The sequence below is a fragment of the Erpetoichthys calabaricus genome, chromosome 1, assembly GCF_900747795.2.
Source record: "Erpetoichthys calabaricus chromosome 1, fErpCal1.3, whole genome shotgun sequence".
Taxonomy (NCBI): domain Eukaryota; kingdom Metazoa; phylum Chordata; class Cladistia; order Polypteriformes; family Polypteridae; genus Erpetoichthys; species Erpetoichthys calabaricus.
Window position 1 is genome coordinate 118,550,142 of NC_041394.2, and position 14,702 is coordinate 118,564,843.

A 14,702-nucleotide genomic window follows, 5' to 3' on the forward strand; every position below is an offset into this window, starting at 1 on the left:
AAAAGCACTATGACGGAGGCCCATTGTCTTAACTAAATTTCCCAGGTGAAGTCAGCTAGTTACATATATCTTGAAAATGTTTTGTATTTTTAATAGGTGTGATCAACAGAATAAGCATTGTTCAGAAATACTGTACTTGCTTCTGATTCAAGCTAAACAATGGGCAGTTTTGCTTGATGAGGAGTGGACATTGCATGGACCACATGTCTACTGGAGTATGCCTATTCTCCCTGCTCAGAAGACAAGACAAATGGTGCTTCACTGCTAGGTATCATGTACTGTTTAGCACAGTGATTAGTTCAGTGCTATATTCTCTATATGACTGTTAAAAGCAGCAGTACTCATACCCTAGTACTTGCAGTGCTGACCAAATAATCCTTATCTTGTCAAAGTATAAAACTTTGTAAGGAAATTAAAGGTATCAGTTATTACAATATATCACAGTTTTTGAACAACTTGACATCCTACTCTATAATTCTTGTTTGCAACCATGTCCCATGGAAATTTGAAGTGGTTATCCTTGGGTTTTTATAGTATTATCACACTACTACGCCACATAATTATTTATTGATGGGTGAACACATCCTGAAAGATATAGTTGTCAAAATGGGGTGGGTTTGAGGATACGACTGTGAGTGAATGAAAAGATGGAACTCTGGAGAGAGCAACATACAATTATCTGTGACTGAAAACTGGTTTTGGCAGATACAGGCATATCTTCTTGAAGGTTTGGCCCTGTGCCTTATTAATTGTCATTGTAAAGGCCAATCTAACAGGAAATTGTCTGCGTGTAAAAGTAAAAGGCAAATTTGAATCTGATGGGGTCAGGGATATCTCGGAAGTGAATGGTGATAGTAGCTGGAAGCATTTGGGACATTGCCACAATTTCTGCCTTGCCACTATAAACTCCAGAAGTATTCATGTAGTCAGCGTATTGTTGAGCAGACTGTATGACTATGCTTCCTTGACTAACAACAACGCTCTGTCGTGCGTATCCCATGGTCTTAGAGTGCCTGCTCATGCCTCGAGAGCGAGGGTAGACGCAGGAGGAGGGTTATAGTTGGTGGGTGGGGCTCTGTCGTTCGTATCCCATGACGTGGGAGGAGGGTTAGAGTTGGCGGGCGGGGCTCTGTCGTGCGTGCGTGCGTATCCTATGGTCGGGAGATTTTGTGGATTATATATAGAAAAGCAGCCGGAACCGAAAAGAACAATGAAAAGTCAACGTGGCTCAGAGGTGCATGTGGACTGTAGCACAGACCAAAGTGACTCAGGATGTGTTTGAAAAATGAACAGTCAATGTGGTTCACAGGTGCATGTGGACTGTACACAGACTCAGGTGAGGAGTTGGGGGCGGGCACATGAGCAGGCAGTGCGCATGCCTCAGGAGCGAGGGTGGACATGGGAGGAAGCGACTCAGGATGTGTTTGGTGAGGAGTTGGGGGCGGGCACATGAGCAGGCAGTGCGCATGCTTCGAGAGCTAGGGTGGACGCGGGAGAAAGCGACTCAGGATGTTTTTGGTGAGGAGTTGGGGGTGGGCACATGAGCAGGCAGTGCACATGCCTTGAGAGCGAGGGTGGATGCGGGAGGAGTGTTAGAGTTCGTGGCCAGGGCTCTGTCGTGCGTATCCCATGACGTGGGAGGAGGGTTAGAGTTGGCGGACGGGGCTCTGTCTTGCGTGCGTGGACGCAGGAGGAGGGTTAGAGTTGGCGGGCAAGGCTCTGTCTTGCGTGCGTGCATATCCCATGGTCGGCGCGACTTGGTGGATTATATATAGAAAAGCAGCCGGAACCGAAAAACCAATGAAAAGTCAATGTGGCTCAGAGGTGCATGTGGACTGTAGCAGAGATGAAAGCGACTGAGGCGGTGTTTGGTGAGGTGTTGCGTGCTGGCACATGAGCAGGCAGTGTGCATGCCTTCGAGAGTGAGGGTGGACGCGGGAGGAGGGTTACAGTTGGCGGGCTGGGCTCTGTTGTGCGTATCCCATGACGCGGGAGGAGGGTTAGAGTTGGCGGGTGGGGCTCTGTCGTGCATATCCCATGGTCTTAGAGTTGGTGGGCGGGGCTCTGTGAGTTAATGGGCGTGGCTCTGTCGTGCATATCCCATGGTCTCTGTCTTGAGTGCCATGGTCGGCTGCTTAGTGAATTGTTGGTGGGCGGGGCTCTGTGAGTTGGCAGGCGTGGCTCTGTCTTGCGTCTTGCGTGCCATGGTCGGCTGCTTAGTGAATTATATATATAGATAGGCAAAAATAGTTAGCAATATAATCTTAGTATTAAAGTTTAAGCATATTAGTTTACATTGTCTATAGGAATGGTATTCCAAGCCTAATAGCCAAATCTTTAGTATGATTCCCTAATGTAAATGTTTCTGCTTAATGTACTGTAAGTGGTCCATGTAACCGCATATTGATTAAGTATTCATTTATATTAGTCATCGTTGTTAACGTTTTTTATAGCCACCAAGAAAAATTGTTGCCATTGCCAGTAATTGACATTATAGTGTCATTTATAATGGGTCCTATACTTTTTGTCTTTGGGGAAGAGCCTGTTTCACTCGTAAGACTTGTTTTTGTGCACTATTGGTAGCATTTTTTTCAATAAAAATGTTATTTTTTAATTACAGTATTGACTTAAGCTATAAAAATGAGTTCTGTTTCTTCTGGGCAAGTGTACTCATATATATATATAGTTTTAAGTATGTTTTTTTATTTTGTGTGTTTAATGCAAAAAAAGGAGGAAAAAAAACAGTCTCTAGTTATTTTGATTAGATTGGTTTTTTTAAAGAAATAAGGGAAAAGAGTCAACTTGCTTTGAAAAAAAAGCCAAATGTACGATTTATCATCTGCTGAATATGCCAACTGTATTATAAGCATTGTAGACAGTTAGAAATCTGTTTTGCAAGATACCTTTGCAGAAAATTTTAAGGATTCTAGCGTTTATAAGCCAGCAGCTACAGAAACAATACATTCTCAACCCTACTTAATGAAATTCAGGGCCATGGGTTACTGGAACCTCTTCTGCCAGCATTTATTTGTCCTATAAAAACAACACCAGGAAGATTTATTAACACTGCTTCAATGGAAGTAGCTTGGTATTTTAGCAGTGCGTTAGCTACATCTTAAAGTAAGAGCAACAGTCTTATAATCTCTTTCCTAATACTTGCACTTTATTTTGTCATCTTCCTTGTTAAAAAACGCTGATCTTGTGTTGCAAATGTGCTTATATACACATTTCTAAGAGAAGAGTATGGCCAAAATAAATAAGATACTCTTGTCTAAAAAGTTCTACCTTTTTTGTCCAAAACCTAAACACTCTAAATGATTTTTTTTTCTCTGTTGTAGTTATAGAATTTGATCTTGTATATAATCTTGCGCTTTTCCTAAGATACCTTGGGAAATAGGGCATTATGTTCATGCTGTTGTAAAAACATAGTCTTTAGTACTGCACCATATTTTACTCTCTAAGAAATCTTTGATTTATATTTTTAAATACATTGTACATTATTTAAATGTTTGCTTTAGGCTGTGGCATCTTAGCATTTTCTACGGACATACAGTGCTTTGTGCAATTTACTCAGTGAAGAGCGATATACAAAAATAAGCTAAGTTGAATTAATTATTGGTACTGGTTAATATGCATAATGTATTGTACATTTTAATATTAGTGAGGCAAATATATGAATAGGGCATTCCTGTTGGTTGCAATTTATGATATTGTTCTATAATATTTCTTGGAACTACAGTGATATGTTTTTCCTTTGTTTGAGTGCATGTAAAAAAATTAGGAAGAAAAACCAACAAAATCAGTAAACTGTTCTGCCATATAAAACATTTTTTAAACAATATTAGATTTCTGTCTGAGGTGAAAGACACTTGAGTTGGCGTCTGATTGCAAACATAATTAACATGAAAATAGACCTTGGATGAAGTAATATTTTTGTGCTTAAAATTTGTATCACATTTCAGAAACTCTTCAAGTTAATTCTTTGAAAAATATTTTTGTAGATGCTATAAGGATGTTACTGTTATATGCTGTCTTTTACTTCTGTTATTTGACTTCTCTTTATACTCTGTTGTTTTCTAATTCTGTCTAAATGCTATGGTATATTTTAAAATGTACCCAAAACCCTGAAACCTATTACCCAGTTTAGCGTTTTTGTGAAGTTTTTGTTTTCTCCCAGTGTTTGTGCATTTGCTCAGTGTTTTTAAATTTTCTTGTATCCCCAAATTGCATATTATTTTACTTGACTTACTATTGGCCAAAAATGAATGAATATGGGCAGTCAAAGGTTGTGGTACCCTCCATGAATAAAAACATGCCAAATTAAATGCACAGACGATGGATGTAAACAACACAGATGCCTTTGTTTAATGCAATAGACCAAAATAATGGCAAACATGTACAAAGTGCATGCAAGGTAATTGTAATTATTATTATTTATGTTATTATTATTACTATTATTATTATTGTTATACATTGTACTTAAACATAACACAATAATTGCATAACTTTCACAACTGACTTTTACCAAAATTTAAGGAAGGACATAACATTGTCCTGGACACCAAAGGAACATGTGTTAGTTGAGGGTGGTTCTGCATATTGTAAAAATACATCTAAAATGAAATAGTGCTATAAAATATACTTTAAGATCACGTTGTAATAATCAACTTTCACAGCAATTTTCATTTGTAGCCTTCTTTTCCATAGTCTTAGCAGCTTGGAGCCAGTCGGAGTTACGCTGTTATGAAGTCAGTTATGTAATGTGACATGCCTAGCAACTCATTTCAACTAGTCCATGATTTTCCATCACAAAATCAAACAGGTTTTATTTTGTCTTTAATCAAGCTTACATGGGGGTTTTGGACCTGTCAGACAGAAGAGAAGCTTCTCTGTCTGATGTGTCAAGTTGTACGTGCCATGACACAATGGGAAAAGAAAAAAAGGAGCCAAGATTGCCATACCTGTTAACCCTTCATACAGTGCCAGCTCTATCAAGTAGCATGTTATTGGCTGTCACAAAAAGGGTAAGCATGACTGTGCTGGAAGTTTGACAAGCAGTTGCAAGGTGTGACATCAGCAACTGCAATTGCCAAATCTGAATACCGAATGACTAGAAGTCAGATTTAGTTGTTGCCTTTATTAATTACCTTTTATCATAATACTACTGACCTATGTCACTAATTGCTGCTATTAAATGACCATGGGTATAAACAATCAGACACTGCGGCATATTTCCTATTGACCTAATATTGCAATGGAAGCATAATTAGGTAATAGGATTAATTATTATGACATTACGGTAATTTCAGGCTGAATGAGGGATCTTCTGGTGATGTCTATGATGTCTTGATAGCACCATTGTTATGCTTGTGAAGAAAAGAAAAGACAAGTAGTTAAATGCAAGCAGGTAGCTAAGGCTACCTTTGCACATCCGTTATCTAGCACAGCAAGCTTATTTAGCTTACATTTAGGATAATAGTGGTAGGGACACTACTGTAGCAATACACAAACACAGAATGTTCAGACCTTTGTGTTTAGTTTGAATCTCCCCCTTCTTCCTTTTTTCCTTTGCAGTATTGAGTGACTATTGTCTGTTCATTTTGAAATACTCCTTGATGAGTTCTTGTCCTGTTGTTGCCTCTTCACTTGTAATGTATTTGCTTGATGGGGGCAGATTGAGTCATGCCAAGCTAATCTATTAACAGCCTTGGCAGCTTTCCCTTCTCCCCAACATCACAAAGATATTCTGTGCCGTAGAGACAGAAGGCATGCAGTCATAAGGACATACGGAGCATGTACAGCACAGTGCACATAGTCCGATACAAAGCAATAAGAACTTGCTAAATCAGCACCCCCCAAGAAGGTGGAACCCTAGGTTGCCTAATAGTTAATTGGCACTGACTCTGGGTTTGCACATGAGTTTACCCTGAAATTGACCGGGACTTAACGAAAAACTTTAATGGATAAAGAGACCTCAAAAGTGATATTGAATATTCCATTTCAACATTTAACATAACAGAAAAAAGATTACAAAGAATGGCATTAGCTTACGGGACAAAGAAATGCCATTTTGTTTAACTGAAAGCAAGTTAAGATTTAGATACATTTATGTTTTGAAAGAATTTTTTAACTATTACCTATCCATCCATTCATTTTCCAACCCGCTGAATCCGAACAACAGGGTCACGGGGGTCTGCTGGAGCCAATCCCAGCTAACACAGGGCACAAGGCAGGAACCAATCCTGGGCAGGATGCCAACCCACCGCAGGACACACACACAACACCAAGCACACACTAGGGCCAATTTAGATCGCCAATCCACCTAACCTGCATGTCTTTGGGACTGTGGGAGGAAAACCAGAGCGCCCGGAGGAAACCCACGCAGACACGGGGAGAACATGCAAACTCCACGCAGGGAGGACCTGGGGAAGTGAACCCAGGTCCCCCAACTGCGAGGCAGCAGCGCTACCCACTGCGCCACTGTGCCGCCACTATTATCTATCTGATTCAAAATAAACTGTGAAATTAAGTGCCATGTAATATAAATAAGTGGCTTGGATTGTTTTAAAGGCTCTGCTGAATGACATTTTTTCTGCAGCACAATACATATTTGATTGCTAATATAAAAGTATACTTTTTAGTTTAGTTTTAGAGGCAAAGGAATGACTGCCTTAACAAGCTAATTAGGAAATAGACACCTGTCCATTTAGAGTTTAGTTTTAGAGACAAAGAAATGACTACATTAACAAGCTAATTAGGAAATATATGGCTGTCCATTTTATTCTCGCTTGCCTGCCTATCGTTAGACATTTGAAAGGGGATTCTGAAATGGCAGTTGTTACCATGGTAAATATCTTGCTTTGAAATTATTAAGGTGGCAGGGGAGGGTTGTCTTTTGTAAATGGTAAATCTGTAATAATAGGTTTTCAAGTTGTTGAAATGGAAAAACAGTTGTGTGTAAACTATATAATATTTTTTGCAGAGTGCTACTTATTTGACTTGAAGTGTATTATGTTAGGTTGATTATAATTATAAGAACAAGAAAGTCAACTTAAAATAATTTGTTTTCTGAAGGCTATATTTGTACAGTCTAAAATGTAGACTCTCTTTGCTCTCCATTAAAAGGAGGTTGTGATCTGAAATTTTAAGCATTGATGTATATTTAGGGCAGACGTCTGGACAGTCCTGGCTTTAGACTAACTACCCAAATGAAATCACTACAAATGACCATTAGATTTGTTAGTATAAAGGGAGTCCTCATGGGAATCATCTCCAGGTGCAAACAATGTAAGTGGAAACAATTATATGCAGCAGTTTAAATTTTAGTAAATGCTCTGCCAACCATTATAAATAAGGAAATACTCAAAAAGTGTTCTTTATTATTTATTGCTTTTTGCAGTCTTACAGTGTAACTGTTCTCAATTCTTGTTAATCTTCTGTATAAAAACAAAAATACAAAGCATTATAATCAGACAAATAAGAGCCTCCATTTCCTAACTCTTGATGAATTGACTTTCCTTCATAGTGATATAACTGTGATGTAGCTCCATTTATTCTTATCACATAATCCATTTCTACTGTGATAACACCTGTTCCAATTTCTTGAACTAAAAAATCAAAATATTTGTTTGTAACATATGTAGGGGCAGCACAGTGGCCACAGTGGTAGCGCTGCTGGCTCACAGTAAGGAGACCTGGGTTTGCTTCTTTTACAAGTACCATAAATTTACACCTGATCTGTTCGTTTTCAAATAATATTGCATTAGTGCATTGATGTTTTCTGATTAGTACTATTCAGGTCATAAAATTATTTATTCAAAATGTCACATATATGCGTCTCTTTCTTTTTTTTCTCTGGTGCTGTGTTGACATCATGCACCAGAAGGCGTGAGCTTATTCAGTGCGAGCAGGAGCATGCGGGTTGCCAGTTGCTGGTGCTACAACAAGCTTGACCTGACGGTGATCGATACGCGTGTACTGTGCAAGGCAACTTTCTTTCTCTGCATGTCCTGGAGTACAAAAAGAAACACCACCATGCACCAAAATTTGGAGACTGGGCAAGATCAGAAAGAAAAAAAAGACATACGGTCACTGATTGCAACCACAAGATGGTATGAGAATGAATATGAATAATATGAATAATGTTACATCAGTGCCACAGTGTTTTCCAAAATGTACTATACAGGTCATAAAATGAATAATTCCAAATATCATATATACATAACTGTGGTCTCTGTTTTTTGTCAGTGTGCCTTTGACATTATGTACCATAAGGCGCATACTAATTCAGCGTGAGCAAGAACACTTAATAAAACTGAATAAATAAAAATCAAGTGACAATGAGATACGAATAAGGCAGATTCACCAGCGTTTGTGTGTCAGGCTTTTATCCCTCCAGATCAGAGAATTACCAGTTTGATTGTCTCAAAACACCACTCACATCTACAGTTATTCCCAGTTTCAAATAAAAAACTAACAGCGTCAGATCCCTTAGGGGATGGTGGGGGAGGTAGTATGTATCATAATCGCTGAGAGAATAAAAGTAAAAAAAAAAAAAACGCAAACTTTTAGAAGTACTATAGATTTACACTGGCTGTTACAGATGCAAATCAAATGTACAGTATGTTTTTATTGTATGATATTAACAACTAGGGGGCTCCGCCCCCTGCTCGCTTTCGCTCGCCAACCCCTGGTGTTGTGAAATTACAAAGAGCGTGATGTATGAATGAGATATAGCATAGTGTGAAGGTGTAGATGACGCATATAGGAAGCAATAAAGTTGTCCATGTCCAAAAACGGGCTCAGAGAGGTAGATGCTAACTTTGTCTATTGTTTGTCCTTGTGATTTGTTGATGGGCATGGCCAAGGTAGGTTTAATGGGGAACTGTCGCCGTTTAAGTGTAAAAGGTAATTCCAGGTCAGAACTTGTAAGGTTAATTCTAGGAATTAGAACAGTATTGTTAGCATGTGATGTTGTAAGAAGTTGTGCTTCAATAACATTGTGTGGCATGGTGTTGACGACTAAACGTGTAGCATTGCATAAACACTGTTTAGTGTTAAGGTTTCTTAATAGCATGATTATTGTTCCGTTTTTAAGGCTAAGATTGTGTTGTGTTAATCCGGCTGGGTTAATAGTGTTCAAATATTCTAAGGGGAAATTAAGATGGTCATTGTCGTCATCAGAGTCAACTTTGTCAGAGCTTAGAAAGAGCTGTGCAACTCCAGGAAGTAATGAAATGACCTGGTTACTAATGTGATCAACATTAATATTTTTTGGACATAATATAGTTTGTTGTGTTAAAAGGGGTATTTGGTGTAATGAGATTGCTGTTCCAAATATCTCCGTAACTCTTTTGAAAGCAATGCCAATTGTCTGCGTATTTTAAGGTGGACTGCAGAATAGCCGAGCGCATGGAATGTGGAACAATAGCTAAGCACTGTGTAAAATCTCCCCCTAATAAAAGTACCTTTGCTCTAAAGGGAATATTATTATTTATCAACGTTTGTAGAAGTTTATCAATGGTGTTGAGTAAGTGACTGGGATGGCATTAGATGCAAAAGCAAATGAAACTATTGTAGGATCTAATGCAGTTCATAAAGTTTTCACTTTCAGGTACTTCGTCAGTTAGAAGCTTCTGTAGATATGCAGGATATGAATGTAAAGGAGGCAGTCTAATTTGACCCTTTTGACAATAACGTGTAAATTCATTACTTGTATTGCTAGTTGTTTGTTCAAGGAAGTTAAGTGAATGATAATGATGGCAAATGACATTCAGTAATCCCAATGAATTTTCATGAATTGCGTTTATTTATTTTGTCTCTTCGCTGCCGTTTTTGTATCTCTGAGACTCGAGGTGTTTCGTTTTGAACCCTTGCCTGTTTCGATGCAGTTTTTTTTCATGCGGGTTCGTGTGTTTGGTCCCGTCACTTGAGCCGTATCGTTTTGTACCTGTGATCGTGAATTCATTACTTGTTTGTTCTTCAGCGTTAGATATATGGATAAGTAATAAGGAGGATCGCACTCACTGTTAATATGGAGCCTTTTCTGTGGTTAAACGGTTAATAGTGGATCAGTATAATGAGATCGACCTATGCTGCCTAATTTGAATGTGTTCAGATGACGTATGTTTAATACGGATGGTTCGTATAGTAATGGGCAGGGTTGCCACCCGTCCTGTAAAATACGGAATTGTCCCGTATTTGAGAATGAAATTGCGCGTCCCGTTTTGAATCAATACGGGACGGGTTTTGTCCCGTATTTTTTTTATCATTTTTTTTTAAAGCAGCGTCTCATGGCAATAATCCCACACGCATTTTATGAAGATGCCTCCTTTCCTACTTTTGATTGGGTAATACTTGATGTCATCGTTAGTTTGATTGGTCATTTTAACTGTCCAGTGAGGAGGGCGGGGTCTTTTAAGTAGAGTCTGCAAAGTGTTGGCACTGGGATGTGGCCCCCCGCTGCAGTATGCGTCCCCTTATTTTTTTGTATTAAAAGTGGTAACCCTAGTGGGGCTTTGTGTCTCATTTCTTATTTATGTTAGTGTGGTCGTGGGTCCGAATCCTCCTTTTTGTGTATGTTTCGTGTGCTATGTCCGTAGTCTGCCCCGTTTTGTGTCCAATGGGTTTGTGTGGCGCTCGCGTCTGACTTCTTTTTTTTTTTGTGTGCTAGGGGCGCGTTGCCTGACTTTTTTTATCTCTGTTAGTGGAGGGGGTGTTTTTTTGTAGTGGGTCTGAATCCTCTTCTTTGTGTGCGTAGCGTTTCGTGTGCTATGTGGCGCTTGCGTCTGACTCCTTTCTTTTTGGTGTTCTAGGGGCACGTCGCCTCATTTCTTATTTCAGTTACTGCAGGGGGGCTTTGTGTGTCGTGGGTCTCAATTCTCTTCTTTGTGTGTGTTCCGTTTCGTGTGCCATGGGCTTCGTGCACACAGCGCCGACGTCTGATTCCTTTTTTCTGTGTGCTATGGGCGCCTCATTTCTAATTTTACGTTGCTTTCCATCCGGTTTCTGTTGCTTGGAAGGGGGGTTTTGTGGGGGCGCCTGCGCAGTACGTCTTTTGCGTCTACGGCCCATGGCCGGATGTCCCTGCGTCCATCCGGTTTACCATTCTCGGTTAGTAATATGGATAAGAGCAGCTCACTACTCAAAACAGTAAATATACAAGGCAGTCAGGATTGAACTGGGGGACTCTTGATTGCAAGTCCACAATTCTTAATGCTATGCCACAGAAGCTGTTGCATCATCCTTGCACATTTTGTGAAAGTGTTTATTTGATCTTGGACTTCAGGCTTTACATATTACTGTATATAGTTTATGTCTACATTTTGTCATTTATTACTAAAATATGAGAAACATTTCTGTTTTAACGATGTGTTTACACAGATTATTGTAGAAACGGAACACACATGAAACGCATGTGTTCCAAATAATGATCTATTATTTCCATTCTAAAACTCTGCACTTCACTCCCAGTTAACTAAGGCTGGAACTGGGAGAACTTTGTGCCCGTTCTGCGGCAGTGGGGGGATGGAATAGTAGGCTGCTTGCTACTTGTCTTGATCGGCACATTTACAAGACAAAAGACCCTAATGGAGAGGTGCAAAGGGATTTAATGTGGTCTGGGATTACGAGTTTTTTTCGTAGGCTTTGGTAATTCTAGTGTTAAAGTAATGTAGTAATGTGTGTGGTTTTTTTTTATGTTTTCTGGACAGACCACACATGGTTTTGGTGCATTCTTTGTACAATAACATTGACAGAAGTAGACATAAATGTCAACAGCAGAATATATCAAAACCAGTAGGGCGAAATACAATTTTAAAGAAGGAAAACATATATTGCAACTAGCTTTGATGGGGGCCATGCAGCCTTAGCAAATCCATAATAAATACACAAACACACAATATGCAAAATATATGTAAAAATTTTCAAAAAACCTTAATTGTATTAATAAGTTTTCATTATTGGTTAACCAATTAGAGGATTGACTGGTTGAATATTGGTAGCTAGGTATAAAATCAAGCACTGGCATCTTTTATATAGCTATTTAAAAAATATAATTTTCAGCATTTTAAGTATGAAAAGCGCTTTTTTGTTTTTGTTTTACAAATTGTGATTATGAGATTTTGTGTTATTATCAAAAGATGACTCATTTAATTATGTGGTTCAGTTTCTGTTACTGCTCTTTAAACACAATGAATCAATCAGCTTACCAAACATTGTGCCCCATTTCAAACTGTCACAAAGTATTTAGTGTTGACTGTATTTTTGATGGGCATTAGGTGATAAAATGTACTGTAGTCAGGTTTACATTAATATACAACAAACAGTAGCAAAAACATGTATCATCATCATCTCTTCTGAAGGTGTAGAATACTGACTGGAGGCAAGTAATACTTTAGAAATTAAAATTATGCAATAAATTTCAGAGGTGAACAAAAACCATGCAATAATCAGTAATTTAACTTATAAAATGTAATATTGCTGTTTACTATTTAATGATAAGCAAGCAGCCCAGCAGCCTTGTTTCATATAAAGACATTTTTGAAGTGTACTGGCAACATTTGACCATGAACATGAATATTACTTTTGTCTTTTTTAGTTTCACTAATATTTTTGGCTGTCGCCCCAATATTACAGATGTATAATTTGACTAGTAGACAAAAAAGCACATAATGAGATTGTTACAAGTTGCAGCATGAGTCATTCACATCCCTGTTGCACTGAATTTTGTCCACTGTTTCCAGATCAGAGTGAAAGAAGAAAGATTAAAACAAAGGCCATTAAGCATGACAATTTTACATAATCATAGGCAGACTTAAAACACTAAAAAGAAAACCACATACTGCAAACCAGAAAGCCAGTAATAGCATTGTCTGTTGCAAGTGAAACTTATTGTCTGTTCTTCACTTTTTAAAAGCAATTTTTTAGTGTTATCTGTACAAAGGCATCTTGGGAAAACAATTTGGGCTATTTTAGGTGTTGCAAAAATTAAATATAAATGAAGATTTAGCCTTTTGGATTGCCTTTATTTATTTATGTGCAGTACACATTAAATGCAGGGCGGCGAAGGAGCAGTACAGGAGAAAGCTGGAGCAGAAGTTGCAGAATAACAGCATGAAGGAAGTGTGGGATGGGATGAAGATCATCACTGGCTGCAGCTCGAAGCGGGGTACCACCATCGAGAGAGACGTGAAGAGAGCAAACCAAATGAACAACTTCTTTAACAGGTTTGACCACTCTCACACTCACCTCGGAGTATTGCACCCTCCACACATCCTTCTGCTGATACCAGCATAGGAAAGACATCCCCACCCATAATTACAACAGCGCAAGTGAGCAGAGAGCTGAGGAGACTTCATGCCAGCAAAGCAGCGGGTCCAGATGGAGTATCTCCACGACTGCTGAAGGTCTGTGCATCGGAGCTGGGGGGTCCTCTACAGCGCATCTTCAACCTGAGCCTGGAACAGGGGAGAGTCCCGAGGCTTTGGGAAAACATCTTGTATCACCCCAGTCCCAAAGATATCACGTCCTAGTGAGCTGAATGACTTTCGGCCTGTTGCTCTGATATCACATGTGATGAAGACCATGGAGAGGCTGCTGCTTCACCACCTTAGGCCACAGGTTCAACACGCCCTTGACCCTCTGCAGTTTGCATATCAGGAGAATGTGGGAGCAGAGGATGCCATCATCTATATGCTACACCGACCCCTCTCTCACTCGGACAGAGGCAGTGGTGCTGTAAGAATTATGTTTCTAGACTTCTCTAGCGCCTTCAACACAATCCAACCTCTGCTCCTTAGGGACAAGCTGACAGAGATGGGATTAGATTCATACCTAGTGGCATGGATCGTGGACTTATCTTAAAGACAGACCTCAGTATGTGCGTCTTGGGAACTGCACGTCTGACATTGTGGTCAGCAACACAGGAGCGCCACAGGGGACTGTACTTTCTCCGGTCCTGTTCAGCCTATATACATCGGACTTCCAATACAACTCGGAGTCCTGCCATGTGCAAAAGTTCGCTGATGACACTGCTATCGTGGGCTGCATCAGGAATGGGCTGGAGGAGGAGTATAGGGACCTAATCAATGACTTTGTTAAATGGTGCGACTCAAACCACCTACACCTGAACACCAGCAAAACCAAAGAGCTGGTGGTGGATTTTAGGAGGCCCAGAACCCTCATAGACCCCGTGATCATCAAAGGTGACTGTGTGCAGAGGGTACAGACCTATAAATACCTGGGAGTGCAGCTGGATGATAAATTAGACTGGACTGCCAATACTGATGCGCTGTGCAAGAAAGGACAGAGCCGGTTATACTACCTTAGAAGGCTGGCGTCCTTCAACATCTGCAATAAGATGCTGCAGATGTTCTATCAGACAGTTGTGGCGAGCGCCCTTTTCTACGCAGTGGTGTGCTGGGGAGGCAGCATTAAGAGGAAAGACGCTTCACGTCTGGACAAACTGGTGAGGAAGGCAGGCTCTATTGTTGGCATGGAGCTGGACAGTTTAACATCTGTGGCAGAGCGAAGGGCGCTCAGCAGGCTCCTATCAATTATGGAGAATCCACTGCATCCACTTAATAGTATCATCTCCAGACAGAAGAGCAGCTTCAGCGACAGACTGCTGTCACTGTCCTGCTCCACTGACAGATTGAGGAGATCGTTCCTCCCCCAAACTATGCGACTCTTTAATTCCATCC

At 39.8% G+C, this 14,702-nt stretch overlaps 1 protein-coding gene across 1 annotated transcript in view; it reads left to right on the forward strand.

The window, feature by feature from the left end:
* Window positions 1-14,702, forward strand: part of LOC114654989 (metastasis-associated protein MTA1-like) — a 294,679-nt gene that overhangs the window by 23,925 nt on the left and 256,052 nt on the right. The gene's annotated exons all lie outside the window — the stretch shown is intronic.